Source organism: Hyperolius riggenbachi, chromosome 3 (genome assembly GCF_040937935.1).
Source record: "Hyperolius riggenbachi isolate aHypRig1 chromosome 3, aHypRig1.pri, whole genome shotgun sequence".
In the NCBI taxonomy this organism is placed as follows: domain Eukaryota; kingdom Metazoa; phylum Chordata; class Amphibia; order Anura; family Hyperoliidae; genus Hyperolius; species Hyperolius riggenbachi.
The window spans coordinates 50213216-50234996 of NC_090648.1; the positions used below are offsets into that span (position 1 = coordinate 50213216).

General features: G+C 49.2%; 1 protein-coding gene across 1 annotated transcript in view; it reads right to left on the bottom strand.

Moving 5' to 3' along the window:
* LOC137562096 (serine-rich adhesin for platelets-like) overlaps positions 1–21781 on the bottom strand; it is a 174237-nt gene that overhangs the window by 16397 nt on the left and 136059 nt on the right. The gene's annotated exons all lie outside the window — the stretch shown is intronic.

The window sequence follows — 21781 nt, forward strand, 5'->3', positions numbered from 1 at the left end:
AAGTCTATGCGACCGTTCACATGCGTCCGTTTCGTCCGGACCGGAGCCGGACCGGATCCGGACTCCGGCGTCCGTTCCAACATGCGCTATTTTTTGGTCCGGCTGGTCCGGCTGACGTATCCGGACCGGAGCCGGAATGTTGCATCCGGCCAATGGAAACCAATGAGAACCGGAGAGCGCACAACACACTGGCTATAAAAACCGGATGTTGTACCACACTTCCTATGCAGACTCTATGGTATGGTGGCCATTTTGAATGGGGACCACATGGCACCAGCGTTCACAGAGTGGAGCAGCAGTGACTTCATGCTGGAGCTCTTTGGCAGCAATATGGAGCAGGATCAGTCTGATAGCGAGGGGGTGAGGCCCTACACATCAGAAGACCTCATCCTACAGGTGCAGCAGGTACCAGCCCTGTGGGACAAGGGGGATGCGGACCACAGCAACATCAAAAAATGCAGAGGCCTGTGGAAAAAAATTGCCAAGCTGTATGTGGAGGACTTTGAGAACTTGAGCATGAGACAGCAAGGCACAGAGGGTATGTTGACTAGAAGTTTTTTTGGGGGGGGGGGGCTTGTGGTTTAAGCTTGTGATGTATTCAACTTTTGCTATGGATTTGTGTCACCCACGTGTTGCCCACCCACCCGTGGCCCACCCACCTGTTCCCCACCCACCTGTACCCCACCTGTGATGTATCCCACCCACCTGTACCCCACCTGTGTTGTATCCCACCCACCTCTACCCCACCTGTGATGTATCCCACCCACCTGTGTTGTATCCCACCCACCTGTACCCCACCTGTGATGTATCCCACCCACCTGTACCCCACCTGTGATGTATCCCACCCACCTGTACCCCACCTGTGTTGTATCCCACCCACCTCTACCCCACCTGTGATGTATCCCACCCACCTGTGTTGTATCCCACCCACCTGTACCCCACCTGTGATGTATCCCACCCACCTGTACCCCACCTGTGTTGTATCCCACCCACCTGTGATGTATCCCACCCACCTGTGATGTATCCCACCCACCTGCGATGTACCCCACCTGTGTTGTATCCCACCCACCTCTACCCCACCTGTGATGTATCCCACCCACCTGTGTTGTATCCCACCCACCTGTACCCCACCTGTGATGTATCCCACCCACCTGTACCCCACCTGTGATGTATCCCACCCACCTGTACCCCACCTGTGATGTATCCCACCCACCTGTACCCCACCTGTGTTGTATCCCACCCACCTCTACCCCACCTGTGATGTATCCCACCCACCTGTGTTGTATCCCACCCACCTGTACCCCACCTGTGATGTATCCCACCCACCTGTACCCCACCTGTGTTGTATCCCACCCACCTGTGATGTATCCCACCCACCTGTGATGTATCCCACCCACCTGCGATGTACCCCACCTGTGTTGTATCCCACCCACCTCTACCCCACCTGTGATGTATCCCACCCACCTGTGTTGTATCCCACCCACCTGTACCCCACCTGTGATGTATCCCACCCACCTGTACCCCACCTGTGATGTATCCCACCCACCTGTACCCCACCTGTGATGTATCCCACCCACCTGTACCCCACCTGTGTTGTATCCCACCCACCTCTACCCCACCTGTGATGTATCCCACCCACCTGTGTTGTATCCCACCCACCTGTACCCCACCTGTGATGTATCCCACCCACCTGTACCCCACCTGTGTTGTATCCCACCCACCTGTGATGTATCCCACCCACCTGTGATGTATCCCACCCACCTGCGATGTACCCCACCTGTGCACATAAAACATACACAATGACCAATTATTATACATCAATTTATTGTAAAAAATTAATACATTTAAAATCACTCAAACTTGAAACTCCAAAATAAACACATTTCAACAAAACATATTAAAAACCAAACATTCACCCTCGTCCAGGTGGTGTGGTAAAATAAAGTCTCAGTTGGTCCCTGTTCCGCAGTGACACTACCCTTGGCCTGGTTGCATACCTCCGCAGGGGCATTAGTGGAAGCACATTCGGGGGTTCCGGAGTCTCTCTTTCCTCCTGCCGCACAAAGTTGTGGAGGATGCATGCTGCCTTCACCACGACAACTGCGTTGCCCGGTTTCAGCAGCATGGGCGTGTGGAACACCCTCCACTTTGACACCAGGATCCCAAATGTGCACTCCACCATTCTCCTTGCACGGCTCAACCGAGCATTGAAGTGTAGCTGGCTGGCATCAAGTCCCCTGTCTGGGTACGGACGCATTACATGGTCGGACAGGGCGAAGGCCTCGTCCCCCACAAACACATAGGGGTAGGCCGGTGCCCTTGTCCCAGGCCAGGGTCTGTCACGGGGGAGACGCAGTCTGCCTTCCTCCATCAGCCGGCAAAGGGTCGTACGCTGGAAAATTCCAGAGTCATTGGAACTACCGTACGACCCCACATCCACGTACACAAACTTGTAGTCCGCATCTGCCACTGCCATTAGAACAATGCTGAAGTATTTTTTATAGTTGAAATAATGGCTGCCACTCCCCACGGGTTTCTGAATCCGGATGTGTTTCCCATCCAGTGCGCCAACACAATTAGGAAACTTGCACTCGGTCCAGAAGCCCTGGGCGATCTCCTCCCATTTCGTGGTGTCCGGCACAGGCATGTATCTGGCCCTCAGTCGCGTCCAAAGGATCCTCGAAGTCCTCACGACGATGCCTGCCACCGTGCTCTTCCCAATACGAAATGTGACATGTAGCGATGTATATGTTTGTCCAGTTGCAATGTACCTACAAGAGAAATAATCGAAATCAATTTTTCATGTCGTTACAGGAGAAAGGTACAAGACAAGGTGGCGCAATATACGGGATGCATATGTGAAATGGCTACGGAAGAAAAAACTTGCCGAACGAAGTGGCAGTGGCGGGGGAAGGCGACAAAAAGACTACCAATTTGCCAAGCAATTGTCTTTCATCAATGCAAGCCTTGAACCTAGACTGTAAGTACCACTACTGTGGGCAGGAACTGAGAGCTCATTTACCATGACTTCGGCCATGTATTGCTATGGCCTCAATTCCCATGGCTAGCGAACTTTTCTCACAAGCTTTATCAAATGTTGGGTAGAAACGGGTGATAAAGTGATTGCTAGTGTTTGCTAGCTCTGTGAATTGACGCCACATGCTGTTTGGCACACCAATAAATATTTTTTTTATCTACAGGACTGAAGACAATTTGGAGCAAGAGGAACCGACCCAGGAGGCACGGTTCAGCAGTGAGGAGAGCTTGGTGGATGATGACGTCGCCGATGTAACCTATTTCCCCGAGGCGAGGAGTAGGAGGAGGGAGTCCTTCATCACAACTCCGTCCTTTGATGATGACTTGGCAGAAGAGAGCTTGGATGTTCAGGTTGCAGGACCGAGTGTGGAAGAAGCTGAACCTCCACAATCGACCGCTATGGAAGCTCCAGGGGAACAAGAACAAAGTGAGGAGCACCGAGAGACTGCAGCACAACCAGCGCGCAGGGCAACCCCGACACAGGCCAGAGGACGGGAAGATGCTGCCACACCACCAGTGAGGACCACCACACCAGTGAGGCGTCGAGGTACCCTCCCCCCAACAAGGAGAGAGACAGAGTCCGAGATGTCCGGGGCTGTCTCCGGACTTCTCGGGATTCTTCAGAGCCACCAAACTCTCATAACCCGGCAGTTGCAAGATGAGGACAGGGGCCATATCATGGAGCAGTACAAGTCCCACATCACTTCACTGCAATGTGAGCTCGACGCTGTACATGGGCACTACAGGGACGAGCTTAAAATGATGCATGAGATGCACAGAGGAGAAATCGACCAACTGCGTGCGCAGCATCATCAGTCGGTGGGCAGCTGCAGAACATGATGCAGCAAATGCATCAACAAAGCATGGAACTACTGAAATTGCAGGCACACCCGTGTTTTCACACTGTGATGTCTCTAATACCATATCTTGAAAAGGTGCCTTCACAAAACCTGATGGCGTGCCATTCCAATTTGCTGGAGGTGATTAAACAGCACATGGACACGCCATTATTGCAACCACCAATTTTTAGACCCCCACAACCAACAGCGGTGCCCACCTGGCAATCATCACAGATGTACACCGGCTACAGAGGCAGTCAATATGGGCCACCGCTGTCAGGGTCCAGCTCAACCCAGACCAGCACCCAAGAGAGTCCAGATTTCCAGGCAGCAACTCCCACCTTTTCTAGTAGTGGTGCCGATACAATTTGAAAAAAAAAGTCAAATTGTTCCTGGACATGCTCCTCTGAATACCTCCGATCCTCGGAGGAAGGATACCATCACAGGGCTTTTTAACTTTTGGTTTTGCTGGACTTGAACTTTAGGGCCTGGTGTCCCCAAAAGACACTACCTGGGTCACAACCTTGTGCCTGTTGCACTGCACCTGTAGTCCTGCACCTGTGCCTTTGATTCCTCTTGTTCCTTACTTTGTTGATCCTAATCACTTGCACAAGACCCTTGGAGCCATGGGTGAAGGACACCTTCACTGGTCGGTGAGAGGCCTAGCCTTTTCACTGACCTGTGTCCTTCATCCATGGCTCAGAGGGTCCTGTGCCAGTCGTTAGGTTTTAGAAGCACTAACTAATTTAGGGCCTGGTGTCCCCAAAAGACACTACCTGGGTCACAACCTTGTGCCTGTTGCACTGCACCTGTAGTCCTGCACCTGTGCCTTTGATTCCTCTTGTTCCTTACTTTGTTGATCCTAATCACTTGCACAAGACCCTTGGAGCCATGGGTGAAGGACACCTTCACTGGTCGGTGAGAGGCCTAGCCTTTTCACTGACCTGTGTCCTTCATCCATGGCTCAGAGGGTCCTGTGCCAGTCGTTAGGTTTTAGAAGCACTAACTAATTTAGGGCCTGGTGTCCCCAAAAGACACTACCTGGGTCACAACCTTGTGCCTGTTGCACTGCACCTGTAGTCCTGCACCTGTGCCTTTGATTCCTCTTGTTCCTTACTTTGTTGATCCTAATCACTTGCACAAGACCCTTGGAGCCATGGGTGAAGGACACCTTCACTGGTCGGTGAGAGGCCTAGCCTTTTCACTGACCTGTGTCCTTCATCCATGGCTCAGAGGGTCCTGTGCCAGTCGTTAGGTTTTAGAAGCACTAATAATTTAGGGCCTGGTGTTCCCAAAAGACACTACCTGGGTCACAACCTTGTGCCTGTTGCACTGCACCTGTAGTCCTGCACCTGTGCCATCGGTTCCTCTTGCTCCTCACTTTGTTCTTGTTCCTAACCACTTGCACAAGACCCTTGGAGCCATGGATGAAGGACACCTTGACTGGTCGGTGAGAGGCCTAGCCTTTTCACTGCCCTGTGTCCTTCATCCATGGCTCAGAGGGTCATGTGCCAGTGGTTAGGTTTTTAAAGCACTTCAATTTATTAGGGCCTGGTGTCCCCGAAAGACACTACCTGGGTCACAACCTTGTGCCTGTTGCACTGCACCTGTAGTCATGCACCTCTGCCATCGGTTCCTCTTGCTCCTCACTTTGTTCTTGTTCCTAACCACTTGCACAAGACCCTTGGAGCCATGGATGAAGGACACCTTGACTGGTCGGTGAGAGGCCTAGCCTTTTCACTGCCCTGTGTCCTTCATCCATGGCTCAGAGGGTCATGTGCCAGTGGTTAGGTTTTTAAAGCACTTCAATTTATTAGGGCCTGGTGTCCCCGAAAGACACTACCTGGGTCACAACCTTGTGCCTGTTGCACTGCACCTGTAGTCATGCACCTCTGCCATCGGTTCCTCTTGCTCCTCACTTTGTTCTTGTTCCTAACCACTTGCACAAGACCCTTGGAGCCATGGATGAAGGACACCTTGACTGGTCGGTGAGAGGCCTAGCCTTTTCACTGCCCTGTGTCCTTCATCCATGGCTCAGAGGGTCATGTGCCAGTGGTTAGGTTTTTAAAGCACTTCAATTTATTAGGGCCTGGTGTCCCCGAAAGACACTACCTGGGTCACAACCTTGTGCCTGTTGCACTGCACCTGTAGTCATGCACCTCTGCCATCGGTTCCTCTTGCTCCTCACTTTGTTCTTGTTCCTAACCACTTGCACAAGACCCTAGGAGCCATGGATGAAGGACACCTTGACTGGTCGGTGAGAGGCCTAGCCTTTTCACTGCCCTGTGTCCTTCATCCATGGCTCAGAGGGTCCTGTGCCAGTGGTTAGGTTTTTGAAGCACTTTAATATTAGGTACTGGTGTCCCCGAAAGACACTTGGGCAGCTATGCCCTGCAACTCTTCCAGCACAAAGTTGGTGGTTGGTGTTCCTTAAAACTGACCGGGCTATACCATTGATATGTTATTTTTTTGTCTTCCATGTTGGAAGAATGTTTCCATGTTGGAAAGTGGTTGTTTTTGCAATAAAAAAATTTGTTTTTACATACCTCAGTGTGATGAGTAGTTGTTCTTGTGGTGTGACTGCTCTCCTGAACGTGGTATCCTTCTTCCTAAGGTCATCCTTCACCATCTCCAAAAGGGTATCAAACCTGTCAGGAGATGTAAAGGAAGAAGCTGTAAAGTATGTTGTGGGACAAGGTGTTGGGTGGAGGATGGGGGAGGTGTGTTTACAGAGGTTTGGGAGTGTTGTGGAGGGTGGGGGTGTAGTGTATAGCTAGGTATACAGGGGTGTGGGGGTCAGGGTGGTGTGTTTAGCTAGGTATACAGGGATGAGGTGTTGTGGGGGTGAGGGTGGGGTGTTTAGGGATGGTGGGGGTTGGTTTATTTAGGCCTAGATACTTACAGGGGAATAGACATCCGAGTGTAGCTGTAGAACTTCTGTGGGTGTCGTCTGAGGTCCCGGTAGAGGGCCTGGAACTCTCCCTTCCTCTGCCTCCTGGCTAGTAGAGGGTGCACCCACCATCTCCTGCGAGGAGCACGCCTTCTCCCCACATAGTAGTAGGTAAACAACAGGAAGGAGAGAATTCCCAGGTAATAAGCGTAAAAAATGACTGGATCCATGGTCCCAACTGCTGTCTCTGTATCCAAGGATGGTCTCCACACGTCCAGCTGTCTCCAACAATGACCCCAGAGCTTCTGCTGACCTCCCAGAACCCCAGGTATTTATACAGGTTGTTATCTCTTTAAGAATCCGGATCCGGACCGCAACCGTGTTCATACCGCACGGAAACCGTATGCAACCGGACCGGATCCGGACCGGATCCGGACAGGAACCGTACGGTTCAGGTCCGATCCGGCTCCGGTGCGGTCCGGACATCCGGTGCGGTTTTCGCAAAACCGCAAGTGTGAACGGGGCCTAAGGCTTTCTGTGGGTGGTACATTTTGCTAAGAGCCACTTTACTGTAAATGCATTTTAACAGTAAGAATAAGGCCCCCCCAGCGAGTGCGCGCAGCCTAACTGGACAAAAATTTTAATCCAGTTAGGCTGAAGTGGTTAAACAACTGCCAGGTAATTGATTTCCAGCTGCTGGCTTTGATCGGCTCATTTTCATTACCTTCCTGGGCCAGTGAAATAGGAGTTAGGAGAATTTTCAAGACTTGTTACAAACAGATCTGGTCCATTTTTACACTGCTAGTTACTGTACATGTTTTAAAGAAATAAGTAATGATTACATTATAATTTTTGGTTTGGGTCTTAGTTTAGACACTATAAACATACGGTCGTTTAGGCGTTTTAAATAAAAAAAAATATTAAATATAACAAAAATGTACAATTTGCTGAGGGTCCACCTGCTGGTTTGGCTAGCACATTTTTCAAGTTCTCAAAAAAAATAAGCATTTAACAAAATAAATAAAAAATAAGGTAAAAAAACTATGTTTGTTTAAAAAAAAGTTCAATTTTACCTGCTGGGCATTTCCATTCCCGCGACCGCAAGGGATTATTCCGCCCGATTTTTTTTTCTATCATGTAGCTAGCCTAGCACTAGCTACATGATTCTCCCCTTCCTCCTCTCTCCCTCCCACCCTTCTGATCGCCGCCGGCGGTCACACCCATAAGGAAATCCCGTTCTGAACAGGATTTCCTTTAGGGCTTCCCCCGTCACCATGGCGATGAACGGAGTGACGTCATCAACGTCATCGACATCGTGACATCACTGGGACTCCCGATCCACCCCAAAGCGCAGCCTGGCGGCAATTGGCCAGGCTGTGCACGGGGTCTGCGGGGGGCCCTCTTTTGCGTCGGGTAGTGGCGGATCGGCGGCGAGCGGTAGCGATCGGGGCAAACACGCAGCTAGCAAAGTGCTAGCTGCGTGTTTGAAAAAAAAATATCAAAATCGTCCCAGCGAGGCCTGAGCGGTGCCCTCTAGCGTCTCTGGATGAGCACAGCTCGTCCAGAACGCTAGGGAGGTTAAATTACTTTTGATTTCCCAATTTTGCTAAATCACAGTAAAGGTGCCCACACGTGGTACAATTTTTCCCTTTTTTTTTTGTTTATTAGATAATTTAGTTTGATTAATCCATAAGATTGAATATAAAGATTTTTCCAATCCTGATCCTGATCAGATTTTTATAGTAAAAAAATGGGCTAATCATAACTTTTTTTTGATAAAAAAAAAAAAATAAAGAAACCGAGAGCCCGATATGGTGTAGTAAGTTTTGAACAAGGGGAAAAATTGACAGGTAAGTATTATACTTACAAACATGGGTTACCGCACAGGCAACCACTGTATAGGCAGGTGGGGAGATTAGACCTGTCCCCACTCAGGATTAAGATGTCGCTCTCTGTGATAGAAGAAAAAGAGGGTGTATCACCCATCCACCAAGGGTGGAAAACTGGATGTAACGATGTACAGAGGCACCAGTAGTATAAAATACAATAAAAAGTTTAAAATATGCAGGTGGTGGTGGTGGACCAGCCTACCTAAAAACAGACACAATGCTGTCAATTAAAGTCAAAAATAATTTATTCACATACTCCGAGAACAAGCTGCGACGCGTTTCACGGGCAAAATCCCGCTTCCTCAGGCATTAAACAACAGGAGTATCACACAGCTCAAAGTCCAGATAAGGCTAAAGATAGAGGTGCCAAGCCTTATCTGGACTTTGAGCTGTGTGATACTCCTGTTGTTTAATGCCTGAGGAATCGGGATTTTGCCCGTGAAGCGCGTTGCAGTTTGTTCTCGGAGTATGTGAATAAATTATTTTTGACTTTAATTGACAGCATCGTGTCTGTTTTTAGGTAGGCTGGTCCACCACCACCACCTGAATATTTTAAACTTTTTATTGTATGTTATACTACTGGCGCCTCTGTACATCGCTACATTGATAAAAAAAAAAAAGATTCTGTTCAACTTTCATTCGATTTGATCGTTTTGGTCAAATCGAACGTTTTTATTGTACCATGTATGGCTTGTGCCTGTACAGTAGCACCGAGCTGCCACTTGGGTTCAGAAGAAAAAAAGTCAAGCCCATTTGGCTGCATGCTAACACAAGCCATCTGCGCCTACTCAGTGCACCCAAGCTCCATCCCCGAGCACTTGACAAGCTTCAGGGGGTCCCAGCACTGAAACAGTGAGGAGGAGTGGGATGGAGTAAGATGGATGAAGATTATCGAGAGGCTTCCCTCTGCCTGCGTGTTAAGAGGCTGCCGGTGAGTTGGGCGCGGGGCGAGCTGAATGACGGTTCTTCCTGCTGTCGCTAAACTCTCCAGTGGTGTTAAATACTATTCCCCCTCCGAGTTGAGGCAACTCAGAGGGAGATGTAATTTGTAGTTGGACGATTGCCGGATCCCCAAATTACTCTTGTGTAGGGCGCTCATCATAGAATTGCTGCTATGACGGCTCCCAGCTTCGGCGCTGAACGCCGTGCACCAAAGTTTGTTCCCTCTACCTAGGTAAATACCCATTTGTGGCACTTTTTTCATTAAAAATACACTTTAAGGCCTCGTTCACATTGCATTCCAAATGCAGTTGCAATTATAGCAAACTGCTGTGGAATGAAATTAGTACAATCGTAGTACATGCCACCGTTATAATTAGAACTTTAACTACAATGGGAGGAATAAGAGGAATGATATAAGATGGCTTGGGGCAAAGCCATGCCATGCTTTATTGCTATGTATTGACCACTTACCTGTTTTAGATAGTTATACCCTTTTATAGATAGAGATGGGCAGAACTGTTCTCAAGTGAACAATCCCTGGGGGAATGACCTCGGGGTCACTTCCGTATTCTTTCCAGGCATCCGCGCATCTTCGATCGCACACACCCACAGCCGGAAACTCTGTGCGTGGGCATGACGTCATGCAGAGCGCTCCTGGCTGTGGGCGCACGATTGAGGACGTGCAGCCGCCGGTAAAAAAACGTCTGCGCAGTAATGCGGTAACTGGTGAATACTGAAGTGACTCTGAGGTAATTTCCCAGGGACTGTTCACTTCAAAACAGTTCTGCCCATCTCTATTCATAGATATTCTGTAATCTCCTTCAGTTGCACACAGTTGAAATTTACACTATTTTGAGTCTTGTTTCCGATTTCAATCTCCTGACACCACATACTCCCTCCATTATTGCCACTAAACTCAGCTTTCTAATGATAGCTGAGCTATGTGCACCTTTCAGGAGTCAATTTCATTGGCTCCTGAACCTGTGATCACTGTACGTCAATCAAAATGGGAAAAAAGGGCTCTGGTCCATAAGGGGCTGGAGTCTTCTAGTCTGAACCATGTTAAAAAGTAGAGTAAGTATAATTCCATTCAAAACAATAACATGATCTGTGCAGCAAATGAAAACAGTGGCATCTGATCCAATTCATTTTTTCTCCTAAGTGTTTCCTAGGAGATCATGTTTCATCTTCTGTTTAAAATAACTTTACAGCACTCTGCAACTGAAAGTATCAAAGAGTAGATGTAAAAGTTCTGTCAACATTATTCTGAGTATTTTCTTACTTGCTGGTTGTTTAAATGACACCTAATGGGAGAGGTAAATGGAATCTGCCATATGTATTTCCTTTTAAACAATACCAGTTGCCTGGCTGTCCTACTGACCCCTTTTCCTCTAATACTTTTAGCCCTAGACCCTGAACAAGCATGCAGCAGATCAGGTGTTTCTGACATTATTGTCAGATCTGATAAGGCTAGCTGCATACTTGTTTCTGGTATTATTCAGACACTACTGCAGCCTAATAGACCAGCATGTCTTCCGGGCAATTGGTATTGTTTAAAAGGAAATAAATATGGAAGTCTCAATATACTTCTCATTTCAAGTTCCCATAGAGCCAAATTAATCCATGCCATGCACTGATGAGCAGTGGTGCTCAAATACCCCTTTTAAAAATTCGAATTTGGTCGAATTCGAATAGTAAATTATTCGAGGTCAGTCGAATATTCGAGTCGAATATTTTTTACTATTCGATTCGACCTCGGACTTCGAGCTCACTATTCGAGTCGGTATTCGAGCTCACTATTCGAGCTGACTATTCGAATTGGCCCAAAATAGCTTCCAACACTTGTTTTGAGGGTGAATGATGCAAGAAACATCTTTTTTTCCAAGTAACAACAGCAAGTGATTATGTGGGGATGTTCCTTTAAAAAAAAATGTGGAAAGAGAAGTTGTGTCCTTAATTTGGTTCAGTAGTGTAGTGTTACTGTATATACTTGTTCTTCTTCTTCTTTATCTTTCTTAATCTTCTTCTAGATCTTCTTCTTCTTCTTCTTCTTCTTCTTCATCATCTTCTTCTTCTTCTTCATCTTCATCTTCTTCATCTTCTTCTTCATCTTCTTCTTCTTCTTCTTCATCTTCTTCTTCTTCTTCATCTTCTTCATCTTCTTCATCTTCATCTTCTTCATCTTCATCTTCTTCATCTTCATCTTCTTCTTCATCTTCTTCATCTTCTTCATCTTCTTCATCTTCTTCTTCTTCTTCTTCATCTTCTTCTTCTTCTTCTTCATCTTCTTCATCTTCTTCTTCTTCTTCTTCATCTTCTTCATCATCTTCTTCTTCTTCTTCATCTTCATCTTCTTCATCTTCTTCTTCATCTTCTTCATCTTCTTCTTCATCTTCTTCTTCTTCATCTTCTTCTTCTTCATCTTCTTCTTCTTCTTCTTCATCTTCTTCATCATCTTCTTCTTCTTCTTCATCTTCATCTTCTTCATCTTCTTCTTCATCTTCTTCTTCTTCATCTTCTTCTTCTTCTTCATCTTCATCTTCTTCATCTTCATCTTCTTCTTCTTCATCTTCTTCTTCATCTTCTTCTTCATCTTCTCCTTCTCCTTCTTTTTCAATATCGTCTTCTTCTTCTTCTTCACGTATTTCTCTTTTCAAATTTTTTTTTAAAGAAATGCAGCTATTTTTGAGCGTAACAAATAGCTGGTGGGCGCACGCATGTTGGAAGCGCCATTGTATGTGCTCCCTGGCAGTGGAAACACAAAGACAGCAGGAGGTAAATTCAGCAGCAGGAGGAGGAGGATGAGTGTGTGGCAGCAGGCAGTCAATGAGGCAGGCAGCTCGCCGTGACATAATAGCCCTGGTACCTAGCGGTGATACCAGGGCTGTAAATAAACACAACAGGAGGTCCCAGACAGCGGTCGTGCAGCCCACATTGTGTCCAATACACAACTGGGACAACACAGTTTTCAACCCGGGCACCTCAGAAAAATTAAACCTTTTTTTTTTTTTATTGTTTTTTTTTGGTTTTGGTTTTACAACCAATATAGCTATTGTTTTGACGTAATAGCTGGTGGCAGAGTGGCAGCAGAAGGTAATTCTGTGTACCCTGGCAGTGGGAAACACAGACAGACAGCAGCAGCAGGAGGAATGGAGGAGCAGTGTGAGCAGCTATTGTTGTGACGTAATAGCTGGTGGCAGAGTGGCAGCAGACGGTAATTCTGTGTACCCTGGCAGTGGGAAACACAGACAGACAGCAGCAGCAGGAGGAATGGAGGAGCAGTGTGAGTGTGGCAGCAGGTAGGCAGCGTGACATAATAGCCCTGGTACCTAGCGGTGATACCAGGGCTGTAAATAAACACAACAGGAGGTCCCAGACAGCGGTCGTGCAGCCCACATTGTGTCCAATACACAACTGGGACAACACAGTTTTCAACCCGGGCACCTCAGAAAAATTAAACCTTTTTTTTTTTTTATTGGTTTTTTTTGGTTTTGGTTTTACAACCAATATAGCTATTGTTTTGACGTAATAGCTGGTGGCAGAGTGGCAGCAGAAGGTAATTCTGTGTACCCTGGCAGTGGGAAACACAGACAGACAGCAGAAGGGCAGTACACAGCAGCAGCCCACTGTAGGTGTGAAATGTGTGGCTGCAGGCGACGTAATAGTCAAAGTGAACCAGGCTGGCTTAGTGAGCAGGAGCCAGGAGGTGGTAAAGGGTGGTAAGGCACATTAACGATGGTACTAAGTTCCGGCAGCCAGTTCATGTCCCCCTCTCGCCGACAACAGGGGCCAGGAACTCGCCTTCCACCCACGCCTGGTTCATCTTGAGAAACGTCAGTCTGTCCACAGACTTGTGAGACAGACGTGAGCGTTTCTCGGTGACCACGCCACCAGCTGCACTGAAGCAGCGCTCGGACAGCACGCTGGAAGGGGGGCAGGACAGCACTTCCAGGGCGTACTGCGCCAGCTCGCTCCAGATCTCCATGCGCTTGACCCAATACTCCATGGGATCAACAGGGGCATCGCTGTCAAGCCCGCTGTAGGACCCCATGTAGTCAGCCACCATGCGGGTCAGGCGCTGGCTGTGACCGGAGGAGGATGCTGCTGCATGCATCTCCTCTCTAGTCACTGCTGCCGGAGCCTCTACAGTCCTGTAGAGCTCGTGGCTGAGAGACAGCAGGTCTGTGGGGCGCTTGCTGCTGCTGGATGCAGGCACCTGCTGCTGCCTCTGTGCTGGCTGCTGGACAGTGGGGGTGGAAGGCTGGGGGAAGGCTTCCTCCAAGCGCTCAACAAGGGCCTGCTGCAAGCTCCTTATTTGTTGCGCTGGGTCTCCTCCTGCAGGCGGCAGGAACTGGCTCAACTTCCCCTTGAGGCGTGGGTCCAACATCATGCTGATCCAGATGTCCTCCCTCTGCTTCATCTGGATCACCCTGGGGTCCCTGCGCAGGCACGTCAGCATGTGCGCTGCCATTGGGAAGAGGCGGGCCACGTCTGCTGGCACATCGACGTCAGTGCTGTCCTCCTCATCCTCCTCCTCTGCTGCCTCATCCTCTCTCCACCCCCGCACCAACTCAGCTGCACTGCGCTGATCCCCCTCATCAGCAGCCAGGTCAGGGACCTCCACCAAGTCCTCCTCCTCCTCCCCCTCAGAGGTGGACTGTGCAGCTGCTTGCCGCTCCTGCTGGTCCAAGGCTGCCGCTCCCTGTGCCAGCAAAGCATCGAGTGCCCTGTTCAGCAGAGAAACCAGGGGCACCCACTCGCAGACCATAGCATGGTCCCTGCTCACCATGTTTGTGGCCTGCAGGAAGGGAGCCAGCACTAAGCACACCTGCTGCATGTGCCTCCAGTCATCATCGGGGACGATGGACGGGATGTTGCTGGTCTTGTCCCTTCTCTGAGCTGCGGAAACAGTGGCCAGGGCAAGGTAGTGGTTGACAGCGTGCTTCTGTTCAACCAGACGCTCCAACATCGCCAGGGTGGAGTTCCAGCGAGTCGGAACGTCAATGATCAGCCGATGGCGTGGCAGATCCAGCTCCTTTTGCACGTCTTCCAGGCTCGCACAGGCTGCAGCCGAGCGCCGGAAGTGACGCACAACGTTCCTTGCCGTTTCCAGCAGCTCGTCCATCCCCTGGTAGGTGCGCAGGAACTTCTGCACCACCAGGTTCAGCACGTGGGCAAGACAGGGGATGTGGGTCAGGTTTCCCCTGTCTATGGCAGCAACCAGATTGGCCCCATTGTCGGACACCACCTCTCCGACTCTGAGGCCTCTGGGGGTCAGCCAAATCCGCTCCTGCTCCTGGAGTTTGGCCAACACGTGGGCTGCCGTCAGCTTGGTCTTGCCAAGGCTGACCAAGTGCAGCAGCGCTTGGCAGTGGCGGGCCTTCACACTGCTGCTGAGGCGGGGGGTTTGGCCAGGTGTGGCGGAGGATGGCAGAGGATCGGAGGAACCCGCTGCAGTTCCCCTGACCCTGCGGGGTGGCACCACCCACTGTGTTGCTGCTGCTGCTGTGCCCGCTGCTGCTCTCCCATCCTCACCCCCTTCCACCAAGCTGACCCAGTGGACAGTGAAGGACAGGTAGCGGCCTGTCCCGAAGCGGCTGCTCCAGGAGTCCATGGTGACGTGGACCCTTTCACCAACCGCGTGCTCCAGCCCTCGCTCCACATTGGCCATCACAAAGCGGTGCAGTGCAGGAATGGCCTTGCGGGCGAAGAAGTGTCTGCTGGGGAGCTGCCAGTCTGGGGCTGCACAAGCAAGCAGCGCCCGCATGTCGCTCCCCTCCTGCACGAGCGTGTACGGCAGGAGTTGGGAGCACATGGCCCGTGCCAGCAAGCCGTTCAGCTGCCGCACGCGACGGCTGCTGGGAGGCAGAGCCCTAACCACCCCCTGGAAGGACTCGCTCAAAAGGCTCTGGCGTGCCTTTTTGCTGGCACGGGAATCAGCAGACGGAGCAGAGGAGGCCACTGAGGACTGGCTGCCAGAACAGGCCTCAGTGTCGGCGGCAGGAGTTGCAGAGGGGGGAGGAGCAGGGCGTTTCCGCACTCCTGCTGGTGCTGCTGGAGGAGCAGGAGGGCGGGTGGCTGCTGTTGCTGCTGCTGCTGCTGAAGGCTGTGCAGTGATGGGATTGGTGCCACTGCCAGCACCAGATGCCTTCAGCCTCTGGAACTCCTCATGCTGGTGGAAGTGTTTCGCAGAAAGGTGGTTGATCAGCGAGCTGGTGCTGAACTTCAAGGGGTCTGCACCTCTGCTCAACTTCCGCTGACAGTGGTTGCAAGTGGCGTACTTGCTGTACACTGTGGGCATGGTGAAAAACCGCCAGATTGGTGACAAAAACATCCCCCTACGGCATGGAAGCGCTGCTGCCTGTTTCCCTGTGGTGGTTGGGGGGGGGGGGGGTCTTGGGTGCGGCTGGTGGTGGTACTGGCTGATGCTGCTGCTGCTGCTGCTGAGCCTGAGACACCAGCAGGCTGTGGGACGCTGCCAATGCTTGCAATGATGCGCCTCCTTGCAAGGCCCACAACCGCATCCTCCTCCTCCTCCTCAGAGCTGCTGAGGACGACATCCTCTGGATGTGTTGGCACCCAGTCTCTGTCTGTCACCGGGTCATCATCATCATGCCCCTCCTGAAACATGTCCTGCTCTGATGATGACCCCCCAAACTCCTCTGCTGATGCATGGATGGGACGCTTGACTGTCGCCACAGTCTTGCTGTCCAATCCCTCCTCCCCCAAAGTGCCCATCAGCATCTCCTCCTCCAAATCGCCAACAACAGCATTCAATTGACTCATCATGCCTGGGGTCAAAAGAGTGCTGAGTGACAGGTCGGCGACTGACGGTGAACTGGCCTCCTCCCCAGGCCCTGCTGGGCGGCTGCTGCGAACAGGGGTGGTGGTGGTGAGGGTGGAGGCCTCGGATGCAGAGCTGATGGCGGGCTGCTCATCCTCCGTCATGAGTTGCACCACAGTGTCTGCATCCTTTTCCTCAATGGGACGTTTCCGACCCGGCTGGAGGAAAATGGGAGCAGGTGCTACACGCTGCTGCTGCTGTGTCTCTGCAGCGTGAGTTGCAGATGCTCCTCCTGGGCGGCGCCCAAGGCGTCCACGGCCAGTGGCTATGGGAGGAATGTTAGCCACTGACGCTGCTGCTGCTGCTGCGGAACTGTGCATGGTGGCGCGCCCGCGGCCGCGGCTTGCCACAATGCTGCTCCCTCTCTTCCTGATTCCCTTGCTGCCCTTCCCCTTGCCCAAACCGCGCTGGCTGCCACTTCCAGACATCTTCAATGTTTTGGGCGTATAGACAAAAGTTTTGTAAAAGGGCGGGTGAAAAGTGGGGTACTTTAATGGAGTGGGTTGGTTGGTGAGGTGACTGAGTGAGTGTCCCCTAGTACAGTAAGTAAGTATTAACAGTCAGGAAGTACAACTAGCAGTTACAATAATCAGTAGTAGTAATCACAAGTAAATTTAGTGTGTGTACACTCAGACAGTGAGTGCACGCACGCAGGAGCTAGTAGCCTATGGACACAGTGACTGAGTGTCCTAGACTCCTAGTACGGTAAGAGTAAGTAAGTAGTAACAGTAAGTAGAACTAACTAATAACAATAATCAATCAGCGATCAGAAGGAAATGGAGTGTGGGTGGTGTGTGTGTACACTCAGACAGTGAGTGCACGCACGCAGGAGCTAGTAGCCTATGGACACAGTGACTGAGTGTCCTAGACTCCTAGTACAGTAAGAGTAAGTAAGTAGTAACAGTAAGTAGAACTAACTAATAACAATAATCAATCAGCGATCAGAAGGAAATGGAGTGTGGGTGGTGTGTGTACACTCAGACAGTGAGTGCACGCACGCAGGAGCTAGTAGCCTATGGACACAGTGACTGGGTGTCCTAGACTCCTAGTACAGTAAGAGTAAGTAAGTAGTAACAGTAAGTAGTAGAACTAACTAATAACAATAATCAATCAGCGATCAGAAGGAAATGGAGTGTGGGTGGTGTGTGTACACTCAGACAGTGAGTGCACGCACGCAGGAGCTAGTAGCCTATGGACACAGTGACTGAGTGTCCTAGACTCCTAGTACAGTAAGTAGTAACAGTAAGTAGTAGAACTAACTAATAACAATAATCAATCAGCGATCAGAAGGAAATGGAGTGTGGGTGGTGTGTGTACACTCAGACAGTGAGTGCACGCACGCAGGAGCTAGTAGCCTATGGACACAGTGACTGAGTGTCCTAGACTCCTAGTACAGTAAGTAGTAACAGTAAGTAGTAGAACTAACTAATAACAATAATCAATCAGCGATCAGAAGGAAATGGAGTGTGGGTGGTGTGTGTACACTCAGACAGTGAGTGCACGCACGCAGGAGCTAGTAGCCTATGGACACAGTGACTGAGTGTCCTAGACTCCTAGTACAGTAAGAGTAAGTAAGTAGTAACAGTAAGTAGAACTAACTAATAACAATAATCAATCAGCGATCAGAAGGAAATGGAGTGTGGGTGGTGTGTGTACACTCAGACAGTGAGTGCACGCACGCAGGAGCTAGTAGCCTATGGACACAGTGACTGGGTGTCCTAGACTCCTAGTACAGTAAGAGTAAGTAAGTAGTAACAGTAAGTAGTAGAACTAACTAATAACAATAATCAATCAGCGATCAGAAGGAAATGGAGTGTGGGTGGTGTGTGTACACTCAGACAGTGAGTGCACGCACGCAGGAGCTAGTAGCCTATGGACACAGTGACTGAGTGTCCTAGACTCCTAGTACAGTAAGTAGTAACAGTAAGTAGTAGAACTAACTAATAACAATAATCAATCAGCGATCAGAAGGAAATGGAGTGTGGGTGGTGTGTGTACACTCAGACAGTGAGTGCACGCACGCAGGAGCTAGTAGCCTATGGACACAGTGACTGAGTGTCCTAGACTCCTAGTACAGTAAGAGTAAGTAAGTAGTAACAGTAAGTAGAACTAACTAATAACAATAATCAATCAGCGATCAGAAGGAAATGGAGTGTGGGTGGTGTGTGTACACTCAGACAGTGAGTGCACGCACGCAGGAGCTAGTAGCCTATGGACACAGTGACTGGGTGTCCTAGACTCCTAGTACAGTAAGAGTAAGTAAGTAGTAACAGTAAGTAGTAGAACTAACTAATAACAATAATCAATCAGCGATCAGAAGGAAATGGAGTGTGGGTGGTGTGTGTACACTCAGACAGTGAGTGCACGCACGCAGGAGCTAGTAGCCTATGGACACAGTGACTGAGTGTCCTAGACTCCTAGTACAGTAAGTAGTAACAGTAAGTAGTAGAACTAACTAATAACAATAATCAATCAGCGATCAGAAGGAAATGGAGTGTGGGTGGTGTGTGTACACTCAGACAGTGAGTGCACGCACGCAGGAGCTAGTAGCCTATGGACACAGTGACTGAGTGTCCTAGACTCCTAGTACAGTAAGAGTAAGTAAGTAGTAACAGTAAGTAGAACTAACTAATAACAATAATCAATCAGCGATCAGAAGGAAATGGAGTGTGGGTGGTGTGTGTACACTCAGACAGTGAGTGCACGCACGCAGGAGCTAGTAGCCTATGGACACAGTGACTGGGTGTCCTAGACTCCTAGTACAGTAAGAGTAAGTAAGTAGTAACAGTAAGTAGTAGAACTAACTAATAACAATAATCAATCAGCGATCAGAAGGAAATGGAGTGTGGGTGGTGTGTGTACACTCAGACAGTGAGTGCACGCACGCAGGAGCTAGTAGCCTATGGACACAGTGACTGAGTGTCCTAGACTCCTAGTACAGTAAGTAGTAACAGTAAGTAGTAGAACTAACTAATAACAATAATCAATCAGCGATCAGAAGGAAATGGAGTGTGGGTGGTGTGTGTACACTCAGACAGTGAGTGCACGCACGCAGGAGCTAGTAGCCTATGGACACAGTGACTGAGTGTCCTAGACTCCTAGTACAGTAAGAGTAAGTAAGTAGTAACAGTAAGTAGAACTAACTAATAACAATAATCAATCAGCGATCAGAAGGAAATGGAGTGTGGGTGTGTGTACACTCAGACAGTGAGTGCACGCACGCAGGAGCTAGTAGCCTATGAACACAGTGACTGAGTGTCCTAGACTCCTAGTACAGTAAGAGTAAGTAGTAACAGTAAGTAGAACTAACTAATTACAATAATCAATCAGCGATCAGAAGGAAATAGAGTGTGTGTTGTGTGTGTACACTCAGACAGTGAGTGCGCACACGCAGGAGCTAGTAGCCTATATGAACAGTGACAGTGAGTGTCCCTACGGGTACAGTAAGAGTAAGTAGTAAGTAAGTACAACTAACAATAATCAATCAGTAATCAGAAGGAAATAGAGTGTGTGTACACACAGACAGTGAGTGAGTGCACACACGCAGGAGCTAGCTAGTAGCCTATAAACAGTGACAGTCAGTGAGTGTCCTACTCCTAGTACAGTATAACTACAATACTATTAGTAAAGGACAGCAGAAATACTGGTATAGATGATGAGAGAAATAAACAGAGGACAGCTGCCCACAGAGGCAAGGCCCCCCTGAGGCCTAAACCTGTAAGCTTGCAGCAGCTGCCTGTCTCTAATGTAACACACAAGCTACTAACTAAAATACAATGTCTATCTAAATAACAACAATACAGGTGTATATGGCAGGTGTAGGTGAGCAAAAACGCTAGGTAAATGAACACAATAGAGCACTTGCTAAGCCAAAGCACAAAGGAGCAGATCTCTCTCTGTACAAGTCTCAGGCAAGCATGGAAAACCCGAACATGGCGGCCGCTATTTATAGGGTAGGGGCTGGCCAGGGTCCCCCTCTGTGATTGGCTGCCGTCAGAGGGCCTGGGAGCCCTCTGATTGGCTCTAAGCACATCAATCTGGGCTATGACGCTATTCGAGCTCGGTACCGAGCTCGAATAGCGCCGGTTTGCTCGAATAGCTCGAATAGTGAATGGGCTATTCGAGTGTTCTCGAATAGCCCATTCGAATAGCTACAGCTATTCGGAGCTCGAATACCGAGCTCGAATAGCTGAAAAAGAGCTCGAATATTCGAGCTACTCGAATATTCGAGCTCTGCTGAGCACCACTACTGATGAGGATCAAACAATCCGAAACAGTCTGTATGCATGTTGGATTATCATGGCTCTGTACACATTAACAAGCTGACACATCATTGCATTCCAGCGGTTCTGGAGGTGTGTTTAGCTTCTAAGGGTACAATGGTTAATTTGCATATATTCAGCAGTGATGCACTGGGAGACATCTCAAGCTCACTCCAACTTGAATTATCGCAAATTCTTTCTGTTTTAGGAAAGCAAACTTTTGTTTTTCTTCGCAAGTTACCTTTAAAGGGCTCTATTGATAAGAAAATAGCAAGAAAACTTGGAGAAAAAGTTCATTAGATCAGGCCCAATGTGTCTAAAAAAAAAATCAATAAAATGTTTCTTTAATTGATTAATTGAAAGTAAATGTTACTTTTCAGGTGACCCCTTTTCATTTTTGTGAATTTCCACATATTTCTTGCAGCTACATTTCCGATTATAATGTGATTTCCTGAGTAGTTTTGATTTCCCATAATTTTTGCTGGTCACGTAAAATTGCATTCAGCAGTTTCAAAAAGAAAAAATACTGACTGGCATTGTGTTGCCTAGGCAGGGCCACGCCTGGGCGGGTGCACCCAGGCGCCCCTCTCTGTCAGGCGCCACCCGGCCCCCTCTGGCCGCCACTCCCTTCCTCCCTCTAGCCGCGTCCATTAGGAGGAGGCAGAGCAGGGCTAAGGCAAGATGGCTGCCGAAGCCCTGCTCTGGAGACTTTTTGTGTCTCCAATACAGGGCTTCGGGCGCCATCTTGCCGTAGCCCTGCACTCTGCCTGTCAGCGCGGGAGATCGTTGCTGGAGGATCATCGGGGAGCTGCACGTCAGAGGCCGGCCAGGTGAGTGAATTTTTTTTTCACAGCACTGCTCCCCACATAACGATTATTTTCTGGTGTTTGCTCCCCGTATAACGATTATTTTCTGGTGAATGCTCCACACATAACGATTATTTTCTGGTGATTGCCCCCACATTGCGATTATTTTCTGGTGATTGCTGCGCACATAATGATTGTTTTCTGGTGATAGCTCCCCATATAACGATTATTTTCTGGTGAATGCTCCCCACATTGTGATTATTTTCTGGTGAA